Below are 11,049 nucleotides of genomic sequence, written 5' to 3'. Positions count from 1 at the left end.
TTTGATTCTCTTTCTGAAGTCTGAAGCCCTTGCACTTGATAATGTCAACTTTTAAAATAAGAAGAGTCAGGAGTGGGAGAGGTTTCAGCCATATAACTGTCATTTTTGCCCTGAAAAATATTTCTTACCATAATTTCAAATGACAAACTCTAATGATCATCACTAAGCATTTTTTTACAGAAGTTATATTGAAGCCATAAGTAAAGCTCCTAACTAACCAGAGGCCTTTAAAGTTGTCTTTCAATCAGCATCATATATATAATATATATTGCATATTACATCTTTTTTGCTAACTTATTATTAATATTTTGAGAACCAGAAGCATAAGGTCTGATAAGAGCTGAATACTCAGCCATATATCTCTGTAATTCAGTTAAACTCTTTTAAAAATTGATTTGTACGAACAGGTTGCTATATCCTTCTATGAAAGAAGTAAAAGAATTCTATTTATAAAACCCATAATAAAATTCTTACCACATGTTGACCAGCAGATTAGAAGCAGTGAGACAAAAATAAGCCTTATATTTGAAGAGAGTTGTGACATAAGCGATATGTATTGTTGAAAATAAAACTTATTTTGGAAGTTAAATATTATATTAAATACAGGCATGTACAACTTATTACTAAATAACATACAAATGTATATTCCGAAGATATGGTCTCTGTCTACCACCTTTTACTTGGCAAAAAAAACCAAAACATCCACACCTTAGAATTTAGGGGACAGAGAAAAGGCACTAACTACCATTGATACAGGGAATTACTAGAGAGTTTTGAGCGAGAAGTGAAATAGATATGATTTTAGAAAGATCACTCAGGCAACCATGTAAAGGGTAGAACTGACGAAGTGATCACAGAAACAGAGAGACCAATTAAGGAGCTGTAGTTACAGTCCACAGTAAGATGCTGAGGCTTTGAACTAGAATAGAGACTGGGAAGAAGAGTTACAATTGGAAAATATATATAATTATTCAAAAAAAACCCATATGGCTTTATTGACTTATTACAGACTAAAGGAAGATGGTTCACACAATGGCTGCAATTTACTAGTTTGAAATAATAAATAAATATTGATGGCATTTACTGAACTGAGAAATGTAGAATGAGAACATAATTGGGTTAAAGAAAAAAGGTCCTATTTTGGACATAACATCCAAGTTGTCATGATTAAATATTAAACAGAGAGAGTGTTTGAGTGTTTTAGAGGTTATTGGGGTGCAAATGGTTGTTGGAATTATGGGGGAGGTGAGGTCATCCAGCAAGAGCATATAGATGTATGTGGAGGACTGAGGACACATTTCTGAGCTTAGAAAACAGTTCTCCATGGGTTGCTGGTTTTTATATATTTTGAAAGCAAAGGCACTGATGGCCTTTGTTCTGAACTATATTTTCAAGGATGCTTGTATAGTTAATAACTTTAGGAGAGAGAGTTAGTGTCTTCCTCCAGAGCATCAGGAGGTTTGCTTACCGACAGATATGATAATGACTTCCTACAGGGTGGTCAGGCAGACTTGCAGCCCACTACAAAATATCTGGTTTCAAAGCTCAGGGCTCTCCTTCTATGATGAAATTCACTGAGTGTATGAGCATCTCCTGGCCTTCATTGTGTCACATTGTGGGAATTAAGGCTCAGAGAACAGTATAAATGCTGATTCACTGGCCATTGCTAATGTTGTAAGTTAAACGATTCTTTGTCACTTTCTCAAGAGCCGCATGAAAACTGTGGCAGTTCACCTTGCAAGTAAGGTAAAATCTCAGACTCTTCATAGTTACTGACACCTGGGAAACCGCAATATTTAAGAGTTAAAATGAAAAAAATTGCCTCCTGATATTGAAAACGGCTAGTGAACTAGTCAGAAAGAAATGATGCTTCATAACTCAGAAAGAAGAGAATTTTCAAGAAAGAAATTTTCAGCAATGCAGAGACAGTAAGTAAGATGAGACCTTCAAAAGGTCAATTCAATTTGGTAACGTCAACAAGAATACTTTCAAGGTGAAACAGGGTGCAAGAACGGGGTCCAGCTGGACAGAGGAGTGAAGTTCAGGAAAACATATGGTGAAAGCAGATTAAAACATCTATTTAAAGAAGTTTGATCTCTAATAGAGTTTTGGTCATGAAGAAAAGTATAAACACGGGGCTACAGTTTAAAGGGAGGGCAAGGTTAATAAAATTATGTGTATGATTTTATTTTCAAAAATGAGAGAAAATCAAAATGAATAAAAGATATGCCCCAGTATTTAGATAAAAAGAGAAAGACTGAAGTTTGGGAGGAAGGAGAAATTAAACAGATCAAGAATTAAAATTAAGTGAATGTTCAAATGAACCTATATTTTTTAAATCTCCCCAGCAACTCTTTAGGTATAGAAAAAGAAAAGTTGGAGAGTCCATCACAAATGACCTTTCTGGCTGGACTACTGGCTAAGAATATCACAGGTAGAACAAAAGAAGAAAATTATTTGGAATAGCAATGATTACTGCAGATAATAAATTAAAACAAATGAAGTTTTATAATTCATATATCCACATTTACAAGTATGAAGTAAAATAAACCAAATCAAGGGTATGTTAGTTTCCTAGGGCTGTTGAATGGCTTAAACAACAGAAATGTATTGTCTTCACAGTTCTGGAAACTAGAAGTCTTAGTTCTTCCTGAAATCTGTGTGGTTTGCTAGGGGCCTTTTTTGACTTGCAGAAACATCACCCTGATCTCTGCTCATCTTCACATGGCATTCTCCCTATGTGTGTGTCTTTGTCCAAATTTCCTTTTTTATAAAGATACCAGTCATATTGGATCGAGGTTCACCCTAAAGGCCTCATCTTATGCTGACTATGTCCACAATGACCCTATTTCCAAATAGGGTCACATTAGGAGGTGCTGAGGGTGAGGACTTCAACATATCTTTTTGGAGGACGCAACTCAACAAAGTTTATACTCATCTTTCAAAGAAAAGTCTCCTCCCACTAGCTCAGATAACTCTCTAAATTGCTTGTGAGTTACACACCAACGTGTTGAGGTGCTGCCTACAAAGAGCGCCTCGTACTCTCGGGCATTAAACACAGCTCACTAAGAATCTTCTACATCCTTCTATTTGTTCACTAGGACAGCCATAACAAATAATCACAGACTGGGTAACTTAAACAACAAACATTTATTGTCAAACAGTTCTGGAAGCCAGAAGTCCAAGATCAAGGTATCAGCAGATTTGGTTCCTCCTGAGACCTTTTCCTGGCTTGCAGATGGCTGCCCTCTTGCTGCCTATTCATGTGGTCATCTCTCTGTGCATGCCCCTGGTATCCAAATTCCCCTTTTTTTAAGATACCAGTCAAACTGGATTAGTGCCCACCCTAACGACCTCTTTTTAATCATCTCTTTAAAGACCCTGTCTCTCTAAATAAGGTCACATTCTGAGATACTGAAGGTTAGGGCTTCAACATATAAATTTGGAGAAGACATATTTCGACCCATAACAGCTGCCTAAGTTATACTTCCCAGAAAATGTGGTAGCAAGAATCCCAGCATACTTCTGTTCAGATAATAAACAGAAGACTTATTTCTTCTACTCCCTACATGATTTTTTTCTATCTCCATTCCAAAGGCCATTCCACAAGTTGTTAGGAGATCTCTTATTCTTGGAGAGAATGGGGTGGGCTCTCTAACCAGTTGCCAGTCCCTAGAGATGGTAATTCAAACCTGTAGCATCATATAAGAAAGAACAATACAGAAATAAAATACAATAATGAGACATTCTCCTATTGTGGTTTAAAAAGCAGATACAAAACTATATAATTAAGAGAAAGAAAACCACTAGAATTCTTCTTAGACCTGAGCAATTTTTGGCCTGAAAATCTTAGTTTACAGGAAATGAAATGTTGCATATTTATGAAATAAGACTGGAAACCAAGTACATAATTTCCTAGCTTTTTAATAACGAAATTAAAAACATAACCTTATATTTCATAGAAAATGTAATATGGTAGCATAAATCATAAGTTGGGGGCATAAAAAAAATTCTAAGTTTCCAAATAAATCTAACTCTAACCCAGTTTTAGAGTCAGAAATCAGTACCAAAATCCTCCATAACCTAACAAAATTTGCTATGGATTTACATATTGGGTGATCATTGAAATATAACAAATAGTTGCCTTTCAAGTCTTCTGATGAAGCGGCTAAATTGGAGTAGGTTTTTTATGTTAAATAGCAATGCATCATTATCAACTGTAGGCTTCCTCCTTCCCAAATGTGCCATCACAGCATTCATGTTAAAAATAGATTTTTAATGCATTTCTTAATACCCTCAAACAATTAACCAAAACTTCATTGGAACTTTTCTTGCCAAGGAAAATGAAAATGCCATAGTCTTTCATATTCTATCAAATGTACCTCCAATATTACATTTAATGAGTGCCTCTGAGTGATAAACGACCACTTGCTTTGCTAAAACACTGATGTTCTCCTTCTAAGTGTCTTAAAATTTTTAATGTAATGACCATCTGCCTGGGGTTCTTTAGAGCCACTATAACAAGTAAACTTCTCACCATTCTATAGAACATGCTTTGGTTTAAATTCTTCACTTTTATTAAATAACACTCTACTCATCATCTTACCAGGAAAGAAGTAACACTACTGACATGAAATTTTAGGTATCCAAATACATATGGCATTCTCAATTCTCAAATATCCCTGTGTGAACTATGTGCATTATATATTAATCATAGAGATGCATGTCTTTGTGCATTCATTTACTCATTAAATTCACTCATTTCTCATACAATGATTTTTTAGTGTATGTTTTGAAGCAAATGCTCTATTAGGGCTTGAAGATTCAAAGATGAAAGAGAAGGTTTATGCTTTCCGGAGGTTTACTTGGCATTATAATGCCTAGTAAAACACAAGACCAATAACTGTATGTTGAATCAGAAAGCAGGCATGACTATCAAGAGAATCTGTGCGTGTGTGATGTGCATGTGTCTGTGTACATGCCCTTGTATTCAAAGAGAACAGCAAGACAAGGAGTGATCTTTTCCATGAGCTTACCCATAAAACCTATCCTTCAGCTGGTAGTGGCAACCACCATTTTCAGAAGCATGAGCTGTATCTGATTCACAAATGATCTTCATTCAGACAACACACAATGAGATAATTGCTAGTATCACATATACAAACCATTTGAAGCCATAATTCTATTTGTGTTAATAACAACAATAGCAAATATTCTTATTTATTCTGCTTTCAGTTAATTTTAGTTAACTATAAACAGCTACTGAAATATTAATGAGGCAGACACTCATTACACATCTTTAATTCACACTACAGACACATGCTGTACAGTAGGTCTCTCGGGCTTATTCATCTTACGTAACTGAAACTCTGTACCCTTTGACTGACACCTCCCTCCTGCCCCCCAGGCCCTGGCAACTACTATTCTACTCTCTGCTTCCATGAGTTTTATTATTTTAGGTTCCTCATAGAAATGAGATGATGTAGCATTTGTCTTTCTGTCACTAGCTTATTTTACTTAGCATAATATCCTCCAGGTTCATCTACATTGTCACAAATGGCAGGATGTTCAGAGATAACTACTTCTTCAAAGTGTTTTTTTGTAAGTAATAGTCTTTACATAATTCTTTGATCATATAAAAAACTTTATATATTTGCAATTTCAAATATCATAAATATATTTTAATTCCCTATTATTTAACCAATCAAAACCTGAAATCTTCATAAAAATTTAATTTATTTTAAAACAGTTGTGGTTATTTTTCTTTTTTCTCAAATAGTATAAGCCTGCTGGGTTTCTTGCAAACACACCTATTTTTACCCCAAGGGCACATGATTGAGTCTCTCTTAAATCAATTATTTTTCCCAGAGAAAAATCCGTATACAAATAAGGACAGTTTACTCTAAATTAATGTCATGCTGTTCGTCTTCAATATATCCTCAGTAAATAAATGAAAGGAAGTCGGTATAGTAAACGAAGATGCATACTGAATCTTAATTATAAAGTTCATTCTCCCACTCACACATCCTTCCAGCACTTTCTGCCATTTTCTCTGCATTCTTCTCTCTAAACCCTGGGTCAGCCAGCAGTTCTACACTAATTCTGTTACTTTGCTCCTCAGGGATTCGTGAATGATAAACACAGCTGGATTGTCCACAAAGGCTTAATCTGGAAACCATCTCTATCTTCTCTCCGGTAAACTTTTTTGAATCCACGCTAATTCCATCTTCAGTTCTTTGAAGCATCGTTTCACTTCAACCATCATTTTGGGGACTTTAATCAAACCAGTCATATCCTAATGTTTTTGTCACTCTTCTTTTGAGTTTGTTCAAAATCATAATTGTATTTCTCTATATCATAAAGCAGTATTATTTTTTCAAAATCAGAAGAAATAATGGTTTTCTGTAGGAGCTCTTTTTTTTTTTTTCTTTATCTTGATCTAGATGAAGATTTTCCTTTTATAGGTTTTTTTTTTTTGTATCAAAGTTAACATGCCAACCCCCTAAACTTAGATCAGGATCTGGGCAGCCAATTGTTTTTTTCAAAAGTTTAAACTTTGTGCTATTTGATAGATCTTTGTTAGCGAACTCACACTCTATCATTTTTACAGACTGGTGAGCCTTCATTCTTTATGTTCTTTCTCCTCTTCTCCTTCCACCTGTTGGTCTAGTGCCAACTTCATTTTCATTGCCTTCTATCAAGACTCAATCCGGGGATTATGTCAGTCACAAACAACACATTGTCATATGTCATGTCCCATGATTCTATATTCAATGGCTTATTTTGATTATTATGTTACACTAAACACAGTATTTTTATCATTTTCATTGTTTCGGAAATCTGGCTTACATAAATACTGAGAACCAATTAAACAGAATCACCTTTAACCTGGGTTGTGTCAAATTTAAATATCATTAGCATAGTGCAGTATCACATTCAAAATTTACACATTTTAGATGCTTATATCTTCCCTGGTGCCTACTTTTGCATTCATCTCATTGCCATCATTGTTGCTGGCACCAATACTAAATTGTGCAAAGTCTTTGTTGGTGCTCCTTCTGTTTTCATCCCATTCACTTTCACAACTGCAATTGTTTGAGCTAAAGTCCCATTATACTCTCGAAATCCATCTTTGAAGGCTTTAACATAATTTTGTCATTTTAAGAGCTTGACTGTCTTTGAGAAACTAATAATAAAGTCTACTGCACTGACACTGAGAAGTATTTTCATCCTTTCCTTTTGTCATGTATTAGTTATCAGTCTCTTCACCTAAACACAACAATGCTGCTTTGTTACTTCTTTATAAAGTATAACACTGAGATGTTTCTGTTCTTATTTTAAGGCTTACATGTGCTTGTACTGTTAGTATTTCCTGTAAATTTGCACTAAAGGAATTATCAAAACAACGATGAATTTTCTTATAAAAGTTTACTTATAAAAGTTTACTACTTTTTTTTTATCACTTGACTCTGGAGTAAATATAAACTATGTTCTGCCTTCATCTATTTATCTTTCAGATGAGTCCCTGGAGCCTGGATACAGCCAAATGATTTGAATATGTTTCAGAGGTTCTCCATCACCAAATAGTTTAGTCAACTTCAGTAATAAACCCACTGGTCTGAGGTCTTCTTTTTGTTTCAAGGGGCAAAATTTGCTATTGTATGTTCTGTGACTCAGCGGTCCTCAGGTCTTCAGATTGGCATTCCTTCCAGCTTGGGTTAATCTATATTTATACTCATGGTGATTCAGCCAGCATAGAATCCTTCTGTGAGGTGAATTCAGTTGCCAAATCTTGGTCTGTAGACTGCCATGATGATCTGATAGTAGATGACCTGATCTCCAGGCTCCTGGCTTCCCAGAGTGTCGCTGACCCTTTATTAAAGTATTTGATTCATTTTAAACTTTAAAACTGTCACCTTGGCTACAGAAGGGAGTATTGGTTGGAAGGAGGTAAGAATAGATACAATTAGGAGATTGCCACATCAAGGAAATAATTGGGTCTTAGAAAGAGCCTGGTTGAAATGGAAAAGGAGAAATGTAGACAGATTTAAGAAATATTAAAAAGGTAAAAGATAATGGAATGATGGAACAATAATGGAATACAGGGCTAGGAGGGGAGGGGGCTGTCAAGAATGACTTCTGGGGTCCTGACTCAGCTTACAGGATGAAGAGTGTCATTCACTGAAAGAGAAAGTATTGGGAAAACACTAGGTTTTGTGAGCTGAGAGTGAACAGCAAAGTGTAATATCATGAGTTTGAGTTTACCGGAGGGACCTTTAGAGGATACAAATGAAAAAGCTGACATCTGAATAAAGGTCTGGGGACCATTTGAGATGATCAGGGACATTAGTCTACTCATGCTACCATAAAAATATACCACAGATTGGGTGCTTAACCAACAGACATTTATTCGGCAGCTAGAAGTCCATGATCAAGGTACCTGCAAATTTGGTTTCTGGTGAGAGCCTTCCTACAGGCTTGAAGACAGCTGCTTTCTCACTGTGTGTTCACATAGCCTTTCGTCTGCTTGGAGAGAGAACAGAGAGAGGGAGAGGAAGAGGGAGAGGGGAAGGGTGAGGGTGAGGGAGAGGGAGGGGGAAGAGGGAGAAAAGAGAGAGGAGAGAGAGACAGACACAGACAGAGACAAAGAAAGTTATTTGGTGTCTCTTCTTATAAAGACACTAATCCTATCTGAATCAGGCCTTACCCTTATGATCTCATTTAAGCTTAATTACTTCCTTAAAAGTTCCATCTTCAAATACAGCCACACTGATGGTTAGGACTTAAACATATGAATTTTGTGGGGACACATTCAGTCCATCGCACCAGGTCAGAGATGTAATTTTGCAAAGCGTCCTCATATTGGTGGTGACTAAAGCAAGAACTGATAAGACTGCCTTGGGAGAGAATAAAACAAGAAAGAAAATAAAAGCATCGCTGAACCTTGAGACATAAACTAATGCATGATTACAGGAAAATTATTCTGCAAAGGAGGCAAAGAATAAACTATATAACACGTGTAATGAAAATCATAAGCCTGGAATCCAGCAAAGAGGTGCTCAGGAAAGGCCAGGAAAGCGTTTAAATGAAAAATATCCTTTTTTTTTTTTTTTTGGTATTTAGTGACACATTTCAGAAATATTTACTTCAGAAAAGTGGTAAGGCTAGAAGATGGACTAGAGTGGGTTGAAAACAGAGTGAAAAAAAGAAGTTTGCCTATGTAAGAGAGGAGAGATATAGCGGAAGGCTTTGAGGGTTAGGCAGGATTTTTTTTAATGGAGGATACTTAAATATGTTTTAAAGATGATTAAATAGGCAGAGCACAGGATTTTTCAGGGCAGCGAACTATTCTGTATGATACTATCATGGTGGTACATGTCATTATACATTTGTCAAAACCCACAGATTTTACAAAACCAAGAGTGAACCCTAATGTGTAAACTATCGACTCTGAGTGATAACCCTGTGTCAGTGTAGGTTCACTGACTGTAAAAAATGTACTGCTCTGGTGTAGGATGCTGATAGTGAGAGGGCCCATGCCTGTATAGGTTTAGGAGATACATGGGAATCCGCACTGTCACTCAATTTTGCCGTGAACCTAAAGGTGCTCAAAAAAATAAAGTCTATGTTTAAAAAAAAAATGATGACAACTATCCACCTGAAAAAGAGAGAGGAGGAGAGGGAATGAGTATAAAAAATCCGTGAGAATGAGGGGGTGGCATTTTATGGAAAATGGGAGAAATAAATAGCCATATAAATACTGAATACTGAAGGCAGAAAATCCCAGCCATCTTTCCCAACTCTACGTGCCCAGCTCTATGCTCAGAGCCAGATCTTATCATCAAGGATAAGAATAAAAGACAATTTCCTGGAGAACGTAATTCTACCTAGAGGTAATACCTGACTTTACAAATATAGGAGTTCCTCAACATACGGTTTTTTCAAATCATCCTACAATGAAGCTCTACCTTGAGGACACTATCTGTGCACTTAGAACTTCCAAACTACTTCTGGGCAGAAATATTAGACATTTGGGAAAACTTCTAAAATAAAAGTTTGAAAATCAAAAAACAGGGAAAAAAAAACATAAAATGAAAAGAAATCTATAAAATAACTCCCATTAATATCCTCAAAAAATCAGGGAAAATATTGCATTCATGAAACATTATTAAAAACATGATAACAGAAAGGAAAAACAAAATAGCAGGGTTGAGAGATAAAATTGAGGAAAACTTCCAGATGAAGGATATGAAAATAAAAAGATGAAAAATAGGGGGAGAAAAGAGAGAGAGAGAAAGACAGTGCATGTTGTCTAACACCTGGAAAAGAAAAGATCCATAAAGAAATAACAGGAACTCATGACAGAATGACAGAATTCAAGAAAAATTTCCAGATTTGAAAAACATATGAGTTTTTGGATTATAAAGCCTCATGGAGTAATTCTCATCAAAAAAAAAAAAGAATAAAAATAGATGTATGCACACCACTGTACAATTTCAGAACACTAAAGGCAGAAAAATAAGTCTACAAACTTTAAAAAGGTTAGTTAATTAATTAACTAATTAATTAATTAAAAATTACCTACATGAACAAAATTTGAAATGGCTTCTGGAAAAATGCCTTCAAAATTCTGAAGGTTAATGATCTGTCAACTAGATTTCTATATCTCTTCAAACTACTATAAGTAATATATGTATATATGTGCATGTATATACAAACACACATTTTCATCACAGATATATATATCACATATGATATCATATATGTCACATGTATGCATCATAAGATTTATATGTATGATTTGATGTGTGATATATATCATAAATTATACATATTTGTCATATAAATTTATCGTGATATATCACACATGTGTATATGTATGAATGATGTGTGATACATAGCTATAGGGAGGAAAATAGAGATATAGATGAGGATGTTAGAGATAGAGATAATAGAGATAGGGATAGAAATATATAGAGAGAAATACAGAAAGAGATAGAAATGATAGATATAGATAGATATAGATATAGATGATATAATTATAGATAT

At 35.2% G+C, this 11,049-nt stretch overlaps 1 protein-coding gene across 11 annotated transcripts in view; it reads right to left on the bottom strand.

The window, feature by feature from the left end:
- Positions 1–11,049, bottom strand: part of CHODL (chondrolectin) — a 305,562-nt gene that overhangs the window by 143,631 nt on the left and 150,882 nt on the right. The gene's annotated exons all lie outside the window — the stretch shown is intronic.

The sequence above is a fragment of the Pteropus alecto genome, unplaced genomic scaffold (genome assembly GCF_000325575.1).
Source record: "Pteropus alecto unplaced genomic scaffold, ASM32557v1 scaffold81, whole genome shotgun sequence".
NCBI lineage: Eukaryota > Metazoa > Chordata > Mammalia > Chiroptera > Pteropodidae > Pteropus > Pteropus alecto.
Note: the sequence above shows the minus strand (reverse complement) of the source record. Positions and strands in the feature narration are given on the sequence as shown.